Raw genomic sequence first — 17,884 nt, 5'->3', positions numbered from 1 at the left:
CCAGAGCTTTCAGAGTAAGTCTTCACCTGTTCAAAAACAACCCTTCTGAAAATACATTGCAGTGCCGTGACCCGGATTCGAACCGGGGTTGCTGCGGCCACAACGCAGAGTACTAACCACTATACGATCACGGCTGGATACAAGAGGTGGCTTTGTAAAGCCTACATAGGCTGTGAAAGTGATGTGCACAAGCTGTCTAAACACTTTTCATATTGGTCTCGATAATGAATAAAGTGAAGAAACAGTCAAGCTTTACACATTTAAATAGTGCCCTTTTTCCGTGACATTGGAATATCTCAATTGCATCCTCCTCACATCATCTCTAATTCTCTCAACCGATTGGTGAGAATACCTGAGTGCACTCCCCTCTGACCTACTCCACCAATGTGTACAATAAAATGCTTGAAAAGGTACTGCTGAGATTTGAACTCAGGATCTCCTGTTTACTAGACAGGCACTTTAACCAACTAAGCCACAGCACCCATAAAAGAGATACATTTTACAGATGTGAACACCCACACCTATTTGAATCAAACCAGTCTCATTAATTTAACCCACATCTCTGTCAAGCAAAATCACATCACAAAAGAGATGTCTTTTACTAATATTGGTCATTCGAGGACAGTACATTTTTCATTTGGGTCTCGAGATGAATAAACTCAAGAACCTCTGACATGGATTCTTAAACTATGATTTGGGACCCAAAGCAGTTATTAACATGTCATAGGTGGGTCGCGAGATATGAGTAAACATTCAGAATCATACACTATTTCTTCATAATGTTGGTCGTACGAGGACACTGCATTTCTCATTTGGCTCTCGAGCTTAAAAATGGTAAAAACCTCTGAAACAGCAGATGAATCAGTTTGTGTAAGTAATTAACCTACGATATGCTGGGGAACTTTGTCAAAAGGCTGAGTTCCAGAGCTTTCAGAGTAAGTCTTCACCTGTTTAAGAAACAACCCTTCTGAAATTACATTGCAGTGCCGTGACCCGGATTCGAACCAGGGTTGCTGCGGCCACAACGCAGAGTACTAACCACTATACGATCACGGCTGGCTACAAGAGGTGGCTTTGTAAAGCCTACATAGGCTGTGAAAGTGATGTGCACAAGCTGTCTAAACACTTTTCATATTGGTCTCGATAATGAATAAAGTGAAGAAACAGTCAAGCTTTACACATTTAAATAGTGCCCTTTTTCCGTGACATTGGAATATCTCAATTGCATCCTCCTCACATCATCTCTAATTCTCTCAACCGATTGGTGAGAATACCTGAGTGCACTCCCCTCTGACCTACTCCACCAATGTGTACAATAAAATGCTTGAAAAGGTACTGCTGAGATTTGAACTCAGGATCTCCTGTTTACTAGACAGGCACTTTAACCAACTAAGCCACAGCACCCATAAAAGAGATACATTTTACAGATGTGAACACCCACACCTATTTGAATCAAACCAGTCTCATTAATTTAACCCACATCTCTGTCAAGCAAAATCACATCACAAAAGAGATGTCTTTTACTAATATTGGTCATTCGAGGACAGTACATTTTTCATTTGGGTCTCGAGATGAATAAACTCAAGAACCTCTGACATGGATTCTTAAACTATGATTTGGGACCCAAAGCAGTTATTAACATGTCATAGGTGGGTCGCGAGATATGAGTAAACATTCAGAATCATACACTATTTCTTCATAATGTTGGTCGTACGAGGACACTGCATTTCTCATTTGGCTCTCGAGCTTAAAAATGGTAAAAACCTCTGAAACAGCAGATGAATCAGTTTGTGTAAGTAATTAACCTACGATATGCTGGGGAACTTTGTCAAAAGGCTGAGTTCCAGAGCTTTCAGAGTAAGTCTTCACCTGTTTAAGAAACAACCCTTCTGAAATTACATTGCAGTGCCGTGACCCGGATTCGAACCAGGGTTGCTGTGGCCACAACGCAGAGTACTAACCACTATACGATCACGGCTGGCTACAAGAGGTGGCTTTGTAAAGCCAACATAGGCTGTGAAAGTGATGTGCACAAGCTGTCTAAACACTTTTCATATTGGTCTCGATAATGAATAAAGTGAAGAAACAGTCAAGCTTTACACATTTAAATAGTGCCCTTTTTCCGTGACATTGGAATATCTCAATTGCATCCTCCTCACATCATCTCTAATTCTCTCAACCGATTGGTGAGAATACCTGAGTGCACTCCCCTCTGACCTACTCCACAAATGTGTACAATAAAATGCTTGAAAAGGTACTGCTGAGATTTGAACTCAGGATCTCCTGTTTACTAGACAGGCACTTTAACCAACTAAGCCACAGCACCCATAAAAGAGATACATTTTACAGATGTGAACACCCACACCTATTTGAATCAAACCAGTCTCATTAATTTAACCCACATCTCTGTCAAGCAAAATCACATCACAAAAGAGATGTCTTTTACTAATATTGGTCATTCGAGGACAGTACATTTTTCATTTGGGTCTCGAGATGAATAAACTCAAGAACCTCTGACATGGATTCTTAAACTATGATTTGGGACCCAAAGCAGTTATTAACATGTCATAGGTGGGTCGCGAGATATGAGTAAACATTCAGAATCATACACTATTTCTTCATAATGTTGGTCGTACGAGGACACTGCATTTCTCATTTGGCTCTCGAGCTTAAAAATGGTAAAAACCTCTGAAACAGCAGATGAATCAGTTTGTGTAAGTAATTAACCTACGATATGCTGGGGAACTTTGTCAAAAGGCTGAGTTCCAGAGCTTTCAGAGTAAGTCTTCACCTGTTCAAAAAACAACCCTTCTGAAATTACATTGCAGTGCCGTGATCCGGATTCGAACCGGGGTTGCTGTGGCCACAACGCAGAGTACTAACCACTATACGATCACGGCTGGCTACAAGAGGTGGCTTTGTAAAGCCTACATAGGCTGTGAAAGTGATGTGCACAAGCTGTCTAAACACTTTTCATATTGGTCTCGATAATGAATAAAGTGAAGAAACAGTCAAGCTTTACACATTTAAATAGTGCCCTTTTTCCGTGACATTGGAATATCTCAATTGCATCCTCCTCACATCATCTCTAATTCTCTAAACCGATTGGTGAGAATACCTGAGTGCACTCCCCTCTGACCTACTCCACAAATGTGTACAATAAAATGCTTGAAAAGGTACTGCTGAGATTTGAACTCAGGATCTCCTGTTTACTAGACAGGCACTTTAACCAACTAAGCCACAGCACCCATAAAAGAGATACATTTTACAGATGTGAACACCCACACCTATTTGAATCAAACCAGTCTCATTAATTTAACCCACATCTCTGTCAAGCAAAATCACATCACAAAAGAGATGTCTTTTACTAATATTGGTCATTCGAGGACAGTACATTTTTCATTTGGGTCTCGAGATGAATAAACTCAAGAACCTCTGACATGGATTCTTAAACTATGATTTGGGACCCAAAGCAGTTATTAACATGTCATAGGTGGGTCGCGAGATATGAGTAAACATTCAGAATCATACACTATTTCTTCATAATGTTGGTCGTACGAGGACACTGCATTTCTCATTTGGCTCTCGAGCTTAAAAATGGTAAAAACCTCTGAAACAGCAGATGAATCAGTTTGTGTAAGTAATTAACCTACGATATGCTGGGGAACTTTGTCAAAAGGCTGAGTTCCAGAGCTTTCAGAGTAAGTCTTCACCTGTTCAAAAAACAACCCTTCTGAAATTACATTGCAGTGCCATGACCCGGATTCAAACCAGGGTTGCTGCGGCCACAACGCAGAGTACTAACCACTATACGATCACGGCTGGCTACAAGAGGTGGCTTTGTAAAGCCTACATAGGCTGTGAAAGTGATGTGCACAAGCTGTCTAAACACTTTTCATATTGGTCTCGATAATGAATAAAGTGAAGAAACAGTCAAGCTTTCCACATTTAAATAGTGCCCTTTTTCCGTGACATTGGAATATCTCAATTGCATCCTCCTCACATCATCTCTAATTCTCTCAACCGATTGGTGAGAATACCTGAGTGCACTCCCCTCTGACCTACTCCACCAATGTGTACAATAAAATGCTTGAAAAGCTACTGCTGAGATTTGAACACAGGATCTCCTGTTTACTAGACAGGCACTTTAACCAACTAAGCCACAGCACCAATAAAAGAGATAAATTTTACAGATGTGAACACCCAAACCTATTTGAATCAAACCAGTCTCATTAATTTAACCCACATCTCTGTCAAGCAAAATCACATCACAAAAGAGATGTCTTTTACTAATATTGGTCATTCGAGGACAGTACATTTTTCATTTGGGTCTCGAGATGAATAAACTCAAGAACCTCTGACATGGATTCTTAAACTATGATTTGGGACCCAAAGCAGTTATTAACTTCTTGGAACTCTAGGGGCGCAATTTCATTTTGGATGAAAAACTATTTCCCGTTTTAAACAAGATATTTTGTCACAAAAAGATGCTCGACTATGCATATAATTGCTACTGTTCGAAAGAAAACACTCTGACGTGTCCAGAAATACAAAGATCTTCTCTGTGCGTGCCCTTTAACGTGAGCTTCAGGCAAAACCAAGATGAGATGGCATCCAGGAAATGACAAGGATTTTTGAGGCTCTGTTTGTCATGATCTCCTTATATGGCTGTGAACGCAAGAGGAATGAGTCTGCCCTTTCTGTCGTTTCCCCAAGGTGTCTGCAGCATTGTGACGTATTTGTAGGCAGATCATTGGAAGATTGACCATAAGAGACCACATTTACCACGTGTCCGCCCGGTGTCCTGCGCCGAAATTGGTGCGCAAAAGTCACCTGCCAGTATTTTTCCAAACAATACAGAGAGTAAAGCAAGCTTCCACGAACTGCATGTCAATGAAGAGATATGTGAAAAAACACCTTGAGGACTGATTCCAAACAACGTTTGCCATGTTTCGGTCGATATTATGTAGTTAATCCGGAAAAAGTTTTACGTTGTAGGTGACTGCATTTCGGTTCGTTTCAGTAGCCAGGCGCAATGTAGAAAACGGAACGATTTCTCCTACACACAGACGCTTTCAGGAAACACTGCGCATTTGGTGTGTAACTGAGAGTCTCCTCATTGAAAACATCAGAAGCTCTTCAAAGGTAAATGATTTTATTTATTTGGTTATCTGGTTTTTGTGAAAATGTTGCGTGCTACATGTTATTCAAAATGCATTGCTAGCTTTGCATACTCTTACACAAATTAGTCAATTTCTATGGTTCAAAAGCATATTTTGAAAATCTGAGATGACAGTGTTGTTAAGAAAAGGCTAAGCTTGAGAGCAGATGCATTATTTTCATTTTATTTGCGATTTTCAGAAATCGTTAACGTTACATTGTGCTAATGAGCTTCAGGCTATAACTGTATACAGGGTTTTTTCATAGCCAAACGTGAACAAAACGGAGCGATTTGTCCTACACAAATAATATTTTTTGAAAAACTGCACATTTGCTATGTAACTGAGAGTCTCCTCATTGAAAACATCCGAAGCTCTTCAAAGTTAATGATTTTATTTATTTGGTTATCTGGCTTTTGTGAAAATGTTGCGTGCTACATGCTACACAAAATGCTATGCTAGCTTTGCATACTCTTACACAAATTAGTCAATTTCTATGGTTCAAAAGCATATTTTGAAAATCTGAGATGACAGTGTTGTTAAGAAAAGGCTAAGCTTGAGAGCAAATGCATTATTTTAATTTTATTTGCCATTTTCAGAAATCGTTAACGTTGCGTTATGCTAATGAGCCTGAGGCTTTAGTCACTATCCCGGATCCGGGATGGGGAGTTTCAACAGGTTAACATGTCATAGGTGGGTCACGAGATATGAGTACACATTCAGAATCATACACTATTTCTTCATAATGTTGGTCGTACGAGGACACTGCATTTCTCATTTGGCTCTCGAGCTTAAAAATGGTAAAAACCTCTGAAACAGCAGATGAATCAGTTTGTGTAAGTAATTAACCTACGATATGCTGGGGAACTTTGTCAAAAGTCTGAGTTCCTGAGTAAGTCTTCACCTGTTGAAGAAACAACCCTTCTGAAATTACATTGCAATGCTGTGACCCGGATTCGAACCGGGGTTGCTGCGGCCACAACGCAGAGTACTAACCACTATACGATCACGGCTGGCTACAAGAGGTGGCTTTGTAAAGCCTACATAGGCTGTGAAAGTGATGTGCACAAGCTGGCTAAACACTTTTCATATTGGTCTCGATAATGAATAAAGTGAAGAAACAGTCGAGCTTTCCACATTTAAATAGTGCTCTTTTTCCGTGACATTGGAATATCTCAATTGCATCCTCCTCACATCATCTCTAATTCTCTAAACCGATTGGTGAGAATACCTGAGTGCACTCCCCTCTGACCTACTCCACCAATGTGTACAATAAAATGCTTGAAAAGGTACTGCTGAGATTTGAACTCAGGATCTCCTATTTACTAGACAGGCACTTTAACAAACTAAGCCACAGCACCCATAAAAGAAATACATTTTACAGATGTGAACACCCACACCTATTTGAATCAAACCAGTCTCATTAATTTAACCCACATCTCTGTCAAGCAAAATCACATCACAAAAGAGATGTCTTTTACTAATATTGGTCATTCGAGGACAGTACATTTTTCATTTGGGTCTCGAGATGAATAAACTCAAGAACCTCTGACATGGATTCTTAAACTATGATTTGGGACCCAAAGCAGTTATTAACATGTCATAGGTGGGTCGCGAGATATGAGTACACATTCAGAATCATACACTATTTCTTCATAATGTTGGTCGTACGAGGACACTCCATTTCTCATTTGGCTCTCGAGCTTAAAAATGGTAAAAACCTCTGAAACAGCAGATGAATCAGTTTGTGTAAGTAATTAACCTACGATATGCTGGGGAACTTTGTCAAAAGGCTGAGTTCCAGAGCTTTCAGAGTAAGTCTTCACCTGTTCAAAAACAACCCTTCTGAAATTACATTGCAGTGCCGTGACCCGGATTCCAACCGGGGTTGCTGCAGCCACAACGCAGAGTACTAACCACTATACGATCACGGCTGGCTACACGAGGTGGCTTTGTAAAGCCTACATAGGCTGTGAAAGTGATGTGCACAAGCTGTCTAAACACTTTTCATATTGGTCTTGATAATGAATAAAGTGAAGAAACAGTGAAGCTTTACACATTTAAACAGTGCCCTTTTTCCGTGACATTGGAATATCTCAATTGCATCCTCCTCACATCATCTCTAATTCTCTCAACCGATTGGTGAGAATACCTGAGTGCACTCCCCTCTGACCTACTCCACAAATGTGTACAATAAAATGCTTGAAAAGGTACTGCTGTGATTTGAACTCAGGATCTCCTGTTTACTAGACAGGCACTTTAACCAACTTGGCCACAGCACCCATAAAAGAGATACATTTTACAGATGTGAAGACCCACACCTATTTGAATCAAACCAGTCTCATTAATTTAACCCACATCTCTGTCAAGCAAAATCACATCACAAAAGAGATGTCTTTTACTAATATTGGTCAGTCGAGGACAGTACATTTTTCATTTGGGTCTCGAGATGAATAAACTCAAGAACCTCTGACATGGATTCTTAAACTATGATTTGGGACCCAAAGCAGTTATTAACATGTCATAGGTGGGTCGCGAGATATGAGTAAACATTCAGAATCATACACTATTTCTTCATAATGTTGGTCGTACGAGGACACTGCATTTCTCATTTGGCTCTCGAACTTAAAAATGGTAAAAACCTCTGAAACAGCAGATGAATCAGTTTGTATAAGTAATTAACCTACGATATGCTGGGGAACTTTGTCAAAAGGCTGAGTTCCAGAGCAGGTCTTCACCTGTTCAATAAACAACCCTTCTGAAAATACATTGCAGTACCTTGACCCGGATTCGAACCGGACATGCTGCTGCCACAACGCAGAGTACTAACCACTATACGATCACGGCTGGCTACAAGAGGTGGCTTTGTAAAGCCTACATAGGCTGTGAAAGTGATGTGCACAAGCTGGCTAAACACTTTTCATATTGGTCTCGATAATGAATAAAGTGAAGAAACAGTCGAGCTTTCCACATTTAAATAGTGCCCTTTTTCCGTGACATTGGAATATCTCAATTGCATCCTTCTCAAATCATCTCTAATTCTCTAAACCGATTGGTGAGAAAACCTGAGTGCCCTCCCCTCTGACCTTCTCCACCAATGTGTACAATAAAATGCTTGAAAAGGTGCTGCTGAGATTTGAACTCAGGATCTCCTGTTTACTACTAGACAGGCACTTTAACCAACTAAGCCACAGCACCCAAAAAATACAAATATTTTGCAGTTGTGAACACCCACACCTATTTGAATCAAACCAGTCTCATTAATTTAACCCACATCTCTGTCAAGCAAAATCACATCACAAAAGAGATGTCTTTTACTAATATTGGTCATTCGAGGACAGTACATTTTTCATTTGGGTCTCGAGATGAATAAACTCAAGAATCTCTGACATGGATTCTTAAACTATGATTTGGGACCCAAAGCAGTTATTAACATGTCATAGGTGGGTCGCGAGATATGAGTAAACATTCAGAATCATACACTATTTCTTCATAATGTTGGTCGTACGAGGACACTGCATTTCTCATTTGGCTCTCGAGCTTAAAAATGGTAAAAACCTCTGAAATAGCAGATGAATCAGTTTGTGTAAGTAATTAACCTACAATATGCTGGGGAACTTTGTCAAAAGGCTGAGTTCCAGAGCAAGTCTTAACCTGTTTAAGAAACAACCCTTCTGAAATTACATTGCTGTGCCGTGACCCGGATTCGAACCAGGGTTGCTGCGGCCACAACGCAGAGTACTAACCACCATACGATCACGGCTGGCTACAAGAGGTGGCTTTGTAAAGCCTACATAGGCTGTGAAAGTGATGTGCACAAGCTGGCTAAACACTTTTCATATTGGTCTCGATAATGAATAAAGTGAAGAAACAGTCGAGCTTTCCACATTTAAATAGTGCCCTTTTTCCGTGACATTGGAATATCTCAATTGCATCCTTCTCAAATCATCTCTAATTCTCTAAACCGATTGGTGAGAAAACCTGAGTGCCCTCCCCTCTGACCTTCTCCACCAATGTGTACAATAAAATGCTTGAAAAGGTACTGCTGAGATTTGAACTCAGGATCTCCTGTTTTCTAGACAGGCACTTTAACCATCTAAGCCACAGCACCCATAAAAGAGATACATTTTACAGATGTGAACACCCACACCTATTTGAATCAAACCAGTCTCATTAATTTAACCCACATCTCTGTCAAGCAAAATCACATCACAAAAGAGATGTCTTTTACTAATATTGGTCATTCGAGGACGTACATTTTTCATTTGGGTCTCGAGATGAATAAACTCAAGAACCTCTGACATGGATTCTTAAACTATGATTTGGGACCCAAAGCAGTTATTAACTTCTTGGAACTCTAGGGGCGCAATTTCATTTTTGGATGAAAAACGTTCCCGTTTTAAACAAGATATTTTGTCACAAAAAGATGCTCGACTATGCATATAATTGCTACTGTTCGAAAGAAAACACTCTGACGTGTCCAGAAATACAAAGATCTTCTCTGTGCGTGCCCTTTAACGTGAGATTCAGGCAAAACCAAGATGAGATGGCATCCAGGAAATGACAAGGATTTTTGAGGCTCTGTTTGTCATGATCTCCTTATATGGCTGTGAACGCAAGAGGAATGAGTCTGCCCTTTCTGTCGTTTCCCCAAGGTGTCTGCAGCATTGTGACGTATTTGTAGGCAGATCATTGGAAGATTGACCATAAGAGACCACATTTACCACGTGTCCGCCCGGTGTCCTGCGCCGAAATTGGTGCGCAAAAGTCACCTGCCAGTATTTTTCCAAACAATACAGAGAGTAAAGCAAGCTTCCACGAACTGCATGTCAATGAAGAGATATGTGAAAAAACACCTTGAGGACTGATTCCAAACAACGTTTGCCATGTTTCGGTCGATATTATGTAGTTAATCCAAAAAAGTTTTACGTTGTAGGTGACTGCATTTTCGGTTCGTTTCAGTAGCCAGGCGCAATGTAGAAAACGGAACGATTTCTCCTACACACAGACGCTTTCAGGAAACACTGCGCATTTGGTGTGTAACTGAGAGTCTCCTCATTGAAAACATCAGAAGCTCTTCAAAGGTAAATGATTTTATTTATTTGGTTATCTGGTTTTTGTGAAAATGTTGCGTGCTACATGTTATTCAAAATGCATTGCTAGCTTTGCATACTCTTACACAAATTAGTCAATTTCTATGGTTCAAAAGCATATTTTGAAAATCTGAGATGACAGTGTTGTTAAGAAAAGGCTAAGCTTGAGAGCAGATGCATTATTTTCATTTTATTTGCGATTTTCAGAAATCGTTAACGTTACATTGTGCTAATGAGCTTCAGGCTATAACTGTATACAGGGTTTTTTCATAGCCAAACGTGAACAAAACGGAGCGATTTGTCCTACACAAATAATATTTTTTTGAAAAACTGCACATTTGCTATGTAACTGAGAGTCTCCTCATTGAAAACATCCAAAGCTCTTCAAAGTTAATGATTTTATTTATTTGGTTATCTGGCTTTTGTGAAAATGTTGCGTGCTACATGCTACACAAAATGCTATGCTAGCTTTGCATACTCTTACACAAATTAGTCAATTTCTATGGTTCAAAAGCATATTTTGAAAATCTGAGATGACAGTGTTGTTAAGAAAAGGCTAAGCTTGAGAGCAAATGCATTATTTTAATTTTATTTGCCATTTTCAGAAATCGTTAACGTTGCGTTATGCTAATGAGCCTGAGGCTTTAGTCACTATCCCGGATCCGGGATGGGGAGTTTCAACAGGTTAACATGTCATAGGTGGGTCGCGAGATATGAGTACACATTCAGAATCATACACTATTTCTTCATAATGTTGGTCGTACGAGGACACTGCATTTCTCATTTGGCTCTCGAGCTTAAAAATGGTAAAAACCTCTGAAACAGCAGATGAATCAGTTTGTGTAAGTAATTAACCTACGATATGCTGGGGAACTTTGTCAAAAGTCTGAGTTCCTGAGTAAGTCTTCACCTGTTGAAGAAACAACCCTTCTGAAATTACATTGCAATGCCGTGACCCGGATTCGAACCGGAGTTGCTGCGGCCACAACGCAGAGTACTAACCACTATACGATCACGGCTGGCTACAAGAGGTGGCTTTGTAAAGCCTACATAGGCTGTGAAAGTGATGTGCACAAGCTGGCTAAACACTTTTCATATTGGTCTCGATAATGAATAAAGTGAAGAAACAGTCGAGCTTTCCACATTTAAATAGTGCCCTTTTTCCGTGACATTGGAATATCTCAATTGCATCCTTCTCAAATCATCTCTAATTCTCTAAACCGATTGGTGAGAAAACCTGAGTGCCCTCCCCTCTGACCTTCTCCACCAATGTGTACAATAAAATGCTTGAAATGGTGCTGCTGAGATTTGAACTCAGGATCTCCTGTTTACTAGACAGGCACTTTAACCAACTAAGCCACAGCACCCATAAAAGACAAATATTTTGCAGTTGTGAACACCCACACCTATTTGAATCAAACCAGTCTCATTAATTTAACCCACATCTCTGTCAAGCAAAATCACATCACAAAAGAGATGTCTTTTACTAATATTGGTCATTCGAGGACAGTACATTTTTCATTTGGGTCTCGAGATGAATAAACTCAAGAATCTCTGACATGGATTCTTAAACTATGATTTGGGACCCAAAGCAGTTATTAACATGTCATAGGTGGGTCGCGAGATATGAGTAAACATTCAGAATCATACACTATTTCTTCATAATGTTGGTCGTACGAGGACACTGCATTTCTCATTTGGCTCTCGAGCTTAAAAATGGTAAAAACCTCTGAAACAGCAGATGAATCAGTTTGTGTAAGTAATTAACCTACGATATGCTGGGGAACTTTGTCAAAAGCCTGAGTTCCAGAGCAAGTCTTCACCTGTTTAAGAAACAATCCTTATGCAATTACATTGCAGTGTAGTGACCCGGATTCGAACCAGGGTTGCTGCGGCCACAACGCAGAGTACTAACCACTATACGATCACGGCTGGCTACAAGAGGTGGCTTTGTAAAGCCTACATAGGCTGTGAAAGTGATGTGCACAAGCTGGCTAAACACTTTTCATATTGGTCTCGATAATGAATAAAGTGAAGAAACAGTCGAGCTTTCCACATTTAAATAGTGCCCTTTTTCCGTGACATTGGAATATCTCAATTGCATCCTTCTCACATCATCTCTAATTCTCTAAACCGATTGGTGAGAAAACCTGAGTGCCCTCCCCTCTGACCTTCTCCACCAATGTGTACAATAAAATGCTTGAAAAGGTGCTGCTGAGATTTGAACTCAGGATCTCCTGTTTACTAGACAGGGACTTTAAACAACTAAGCCACAGCACCCATAAAAGACAAATATTTTGCAGTTGTGAACACCCACACCTATTTGAATCAAACCAGTCTCATTAATTTAACCCACATCTCTGTCAAGCAAAATCACATCACAAAAGAGATGTCTTTTACTAATATTGGTCATTCGAGGACAGTACATTTTTCATTTGGGTCTCGAGATGAATAAACTCAAGAACCTCTGACATGGATTCTTAAACTATGATTTGGGACCCAAAGCAGTTATTAACATGTCATAGGTGGGTCGCGAGATATGAGTAAACATTCAGAATCATACACTATTTCTTCATAATGTTGGTCGTACGAGGACACTGCATTTCTCATTTGGCTCTCGAGCTTAAAAATGGTAAAAACCTCTGAAACAGCAGATGAATCAGTTTGTGTAAGTAATTAACCTACGATATGCTGGGGAACTTTGTCAAAAGGCTGAGTTCCAGAGCTTTCAGAGTAAGTCTTCACCTGTTCAAAAAACAACCCTTCTGAAATTACATTGCAGTGCCGTGACCCGGATTCGAACCGGGGTTGCTGCAGCCACAACGCAGAGTACTAACCACTATACGATCACGGCTGGCTACAAGAGGTGGCTTTGTAAAGCCTACATAGGCTGTGAAAGTGATGTGCACAAGCTGTCTAAACACTTTTCATATTGGTCTCGATAATGAATAAAGTGAAGAAACAGTGAAGCTTTACACATTTAAATAGTGCCCTTTTTCCGTGACATTGGAATATCTCAATTGCATCCTCCTCACATCATCTCTAATTCTCTCAACCGATTGGTGAGAATACCTGAGTGCACTCCCCTCTGACCTACTCCACCAATGTGTACAATAAAATGCTTGAAAAGGTACTGCTGAGATTTGAACTCAGGATCTCCTGTTTACTAGACAGGTACTTTAACCAACTAAGCCACAGCACCCATAAACAAGATACATTTTACAGATGTGAACACCCACACCTATTTGAATCAAACCAGTCTCATTAATTTAACCCACATCTCTGTCAAGCAAAATCACATCACAAAAGAGATGTCTTTTACTAATATTGGTCATTCGAGGACAGTACATTTTTCATTTGGGTCTCGAGATGAATAAACTCAAGAACCTCTGACATGGATTCTTAAACTATGATTTGGGACCCAAAGCAGTTATTAACATGTCATAGGTGGGTCGCGAGATATGAGTAAACATTCAGAATCATACACTATTTCTTCATAATGTTGGTCGTACGAGGACACTGCATTTCTCATTTGGCTCTCGAGCTTAAAAATGGTAAAAACCTCTGAAACAGCAGATGAATCAGTTTGTGTAAGTAATTAACCTACGATATGCTGGGGAACTTTGTCAAAAGGCTGAGTTCCAGAGCTTTCAGAGTAAGTCTTCACCTGTTCAAAAAACAACCCTTCTGAAATTACATTGCAGTGCCATGACCCGGATTCGAACCGGGGTTGCTGCGGCCACAACGCAGAGTACTAAACACTATACGATCACGGCTGGCTACACGAGGTGGCTTTGTAAAGCCTACATAGGCTGTGAAAGTGATGTGCACAAGCTGTCTAAACACTTTTCATATTGGTCTTGATAATGAATAAAGTGAAGAAACGGTGAAGCTTTACACATTTAAATAGTGCCCTTTTTCCGTGACATTGGAATATCTCAATTGCATCCTCCTCACATCATCTCTAATTCTCTCAACCGATTGGTGAGAATACCTGAGTGCACTCCCCTCTGACCTACTCCACAAATGTGTACAATAAAATGCTTGAAAAGGTACTGCTGAGATTTGAACTCAGGATCTCCTGTTTACTACTAGACAGGCACTTTAACCAACTAAGCCACAGCACCCATAAAAGACAAATATTTTGCAGTTGTGAACACCCACACCTATTTGAATCAAACCAGTCTCATTAATTTAACCCACATCTCTGTCAAGCAAAATCACATCACAAAAGAGATGTCTTTTACTAATATTGGTCATTCGAGGACAGTACATTTTTCATTTGGGTCTCGAGATGAATAAACTCAAGAACCTCTGACATGGATTCTTAAACTATGATTTGGGACCCAAAGCAGTTATTAACATGTCATAGGTGGGTCTTGAGATATGAGTAACCATTCAGAATCATACACTATTTCTTCATAATGTTGGTTGTACGAGGACACTGCATTTCTCATTTGGCTCTCGAGCTTAAAAATGGTAAAAACCTCTGAAACAGCAGATGAATCAGATTGTGTAAGTAATTAACCTACGAAATGCTGGGGAACTTTGTCAAAAGGCTGAGTTCCAGAGTAAGTCCTCACCTGTTCAAAAAACAACCCTTCTGAAAATACATTGCAGTACCTTGACCCGGATTCGAACCGGGGATGCTGCTGCCACAACGCAGAGTACTAACCACTATACGATCACGGCTGGCTACAAGAGGTGGCTTTGTAAAGCCTACATAGGCTGTGAAAGTGATGTGCACAAGCTGGCTAAACACTTTTCATATTGGTCTCGATAATGAATAAAGTGAAGAAACAGTCGAGCTTTCCACATTTAAATAGTGCCCTTTTTCCGTGACATTGGAATATCTCAATTGCATCCTTCTCAAATCATCTCTAATTCTCTAAACCGATTGGTGAGAAAACCTGAGTGCCCTCCCCTCTGACCTTCTCCACCAATGTGTACAATAAAATGCTTGAAAATGTGCTGCTGAGATTTGAACTCAGGATCTCCTGTTTACTACTAGACAGGCACTTTAACCAACTAAGCCACAGCACCCATAAAAGACAAATATTTTGCAGTTGTGAACACCCACACCTATTTGAATCAAACCAGTCTCATTAATTTAACCCACATCTCTGTCAAGCAAAATCACATCACAAAAGAGATGTCTTTTACTAATATTGGTCATTCGAGGACAGTACATTTTTCATTTGGGTCTCGAGATGAATAAACTCAAGAACCTCTGATATGGATTCTTAAACTATGATTTGGGACCCAAAGCAGTTATTAACATGTCATAGGTGGGTCGCGAGATATGAGTAAACATTTAGAATCATACACTATTTCTTCATAATGTTGGTTGTACGAGGACACTGCATTTCTCATTTGGCTCTCGAGCTTAAAAATGGTAAAAACCTCTGAAACAGCAGATGAATCAGATTGTGTAAGTAATTAACCTACGAAATGCTGGGGAACTTTGTCAAAAGGCTGAGTTCCAGAGTAAGTCTTCACCTGTTCAAAAAACAACCCTTCTGAAAATACATTGCAGTACCTTGACCCGGATTCGAACCGGGGATGCTGCTGCCACAACGCAGAGTACTAACCACTATACGATCACGGCTGGCTACAAGAGGTGGCTTTGTAAAGCCTACATAGGCTGTGAAAGTGATGTGCACAAGCAGGCTAAACACTTTTCATATTGGTCTCGATAATGAATAAAGTGAAGAAACAGTCGAGCTTTCCACATTTAAATAGTGCCCTTTTTCCGTGACATTGGAATATCTCAATTGCATCCTCCATCCTCCAATACATCATCTCTAATTCTCTAAACCGATTGGTGAGAATACCTGAGTGCACTCCCCTCTGACCTACTCCACCAATGTGTACAATAAAATGCTTGAAAAGGTACTGCTGAGATTTGAACTCAGGATCTCATGTTTACTAGACAGGCACTTTAACCAACTAAGCCACAGCACCCATAAAAGAGAAACATTTTACAGATGTGAACACCCACACCTATTTGAATCAAACCAGTCTCATTAATTTAATCCACATCTCTGTCAAGCAAAATCACATCACAAAAGAGATGTCTTTTACTAATATTGGTCATTCGAGGACAGTACATTTTTCATTTGTGTCTCGAGATGAATAAACTCAAGAACCTCTGACATGGATTCTTAAACTATGATTTGGGACCCAAAGCAGTTATTAACATGTCATAGGTGGGTCGCGAGATATGAGTAAACATTCAGAATCATACACTATTTCTTCATAATGTTGGTCGTACGAGGACACTGCATTTCTCATTTGGCTCTCGAGCTTAAAAATGGTAAAAACCTCTGAAACAGCAGATGAATCAGTTTGTGTAAGTAATTAACCTACGATATGCTGGGGAACTTTGTCAAAAGGCTGAGTTCCAGAGCTTTCAGAGTAAGTCTTCACCTGTTCAAAAAACAACCCTTCTGAAATTACATTGCAGTGCCGTGACCCGGATTTCAGGGTTGCTGCAGCCACAACGCAGAGTACTAACCACTATACGATCACGGCTGGCTACAAGAGGTGGCTTTGTAAAGCCTACATAGGCTGTGAAAGTGATGTGCACAAGCTGGCTAAACACTTTTCATATTGGTCTCCATAATGAATAAAGTGAAGAAACAGTCGAGCTTTACACATTTAAATAGTGCCCTTTTTCCGTGACATTGGAATATCTCAATTGCATCCTTCTCACATCATCTCATATTCTCTCAACCGATTGGTGAGAATACCTGAGTGCACTCCCCTCTGACCTACTCCACCAATGTGTACAATAAAATGCTTGAAAAGGTACTGCTGAGATTTGAACTCAGGATCTCCTGTTTACTAGACAGGTACTTTAACCAACTAAGCCACAGCACCCATAAAAGAGATAAATTTTACAGATGTGAACACCCACACCTATTTGAATCAAACCAGTCTCATTAATTTAACCCACATCTCTGTCAAGCAAAATCACATCACAAAAGAGATGTCTTTTACTAATATTGGTCATTCGAGGACGTACATTTTTCATTTGGGTCTCGAGATGAATAAACTCAAGAACCTCTGACATGGATTCTTAAACTATGATTTGGGACCCAAAGCAGTTATTAACTTCTTGGAACTCTAGGGGCGCAATTTCATTTTTGGATGAAAACGTTTTCGTTTTAAACAAGATATTTTGTCACAAAAAGATGCTCGACTATGCATATAATTGCTACTGTTCGAAAAGAAAACACTCTGACGTGTCCAGAAATACAAAGATCTTCTCTGTGCGTGCCCTTTAACGTGAGCTTCAGGCAAAACCAAGATGAGATGGCATCCAGGAAATGACAAGGATTTTTGAGGCTCTGTTTGTCATGATCTCCTTATATGGCTGTGAACGCAAGAGGAATGAGTCTGCCCTTTCTGTCGTTTCCCCAAGGTGTCTGCAGCATTGTGACGTATTTGTAGGCAGATCATTGGAAGATTGACCATAAGAGACCACATTTACCACGTGTCCGCCCGGTGTCCTGCGCCGAAATTGGTGCGCAAAGTCACCTGCCAGTATTTTTCCAAACAATACAGAGAGTAAAGCAAGCTTCCACGAACTGCATGTCAATGAAGAGATATGTGAAAAAACACCTTGAG

The 17,884-nt window shown here is 40.1% G+C and overlaps 9 non-coding genes across 9 annotated transcripts; all 9 read right to left on the bottom strand.

Moving 5' to 3' along the window:
* Positions 1–62: 62 nt before the first annotated feature.
* Positions 63–134, bottom strand: trnah-gug (transfer RNA histidin (anticodon GUG)). The gene has a single exon. It is a non-coding gene; the product is annotated as a tRNA-His (tRNA).
* A 274-nt stretch (positions 135–408) lies between these two features.
* trnat-agu (transfer RNA threonine (anticodon AGU)) lies at positions 409–482 on the bottom strand. Its single transcript has one exon. It is a non-coding gene; the product is annotated as a tRNA-Thr (tRNA).
* Positions 483–984: 502 nt separating this feature from the next.
* Positions 985–1,056, bottom strand: trnah-gug (transfer RNA histidin (anticodon GUG)). The gene has a single exon. It is a non-coding gene; the product is annotated as a tRNA-His (tRNA).
* Positions 1,057–1,330: 274 nt separating this feature from the next.
* On the bottom strand, positions 1,331–1,404 carry trnat-agu (transfer RNA threonine (anticodon AGU)). The gene has a single exon. It is a non-coding gene; the product is annotated as a tRNA-Thr (tRNA).
* Positions 1,405–2,252: 848 nt separating this feature from the next.
* On the bottom strand, positions 2,253–2,326 carry trnat-agu (transfer RNA threonine (anticodon AGU)). The gene has a single exon. It is a non-coding gene; the product is annotated as a tRNA-Thr (tRNA).
* An 848-nt stretch (positions 2,327–3,174) lies between these two features.
* Positions 3,175–3,248, bottom strand: trnat-agu (transfer RNA threonine (anticodon AGU)). Its single transcript has one exon. It is a non-coding gene; the product is annotated as a tRNA-Thr (tRNA).
* Positions 3,249–9,196: 5,948 nt separating this feature from the next.
* Positions 9,197–9,270, bottom strand: trnas-aga (transfer RNA serine (anticodon AGA)). Its single transcript has one exon. It is a non-coding gene; the product is annotated as a tRNA-Ser (tRNA).
* A 2,275-nt stretch (positions 9,271–11,545) lies between these two features.
* On the bottom strand, positions 11,546–11,619 carry trnat-agu (transfer RNA threonine (anticodon AGU)). The gene has a single exon. It is a non-coding gene; the product is annotated as a tRNA-Thr (tRNA).
* Positions 11,620–13,034: 1,415 nt separating this feature from the next.
* Positions 13,035–13,106, bottom strand: trnah-gug (transfer RNA histidin (anticodon GUG)). Its single transcript has one exon. It is a non-coding gene; the product is annotated as a tRNA-His (tRNA).
* Positions 13,107–17,884: the final 4,778 nt, after the last annotated feature.

Source organism: Oncorhynchus masou, unplaced genomic scaffold, assembly GCF_036934945.1.
Source record: "Oncorhynchus masou masou isolate Uvic2021 unplaced genomic scaffold, UVic_Omas_1.1 unplaced_scaffold_1203, whole genome shotgun sequence".
Classification (NCBI taxonomy): domain Eukaryota; kingdom Metazoa; phylum Chordata; class Actinopteri; order Salmoniformes; family Salmonidae; genus Oncorhynchus; species Oncorhynchus masou.
This window is presented reverse-complemented; position numbering and strand designations above follow the sequence as displayed.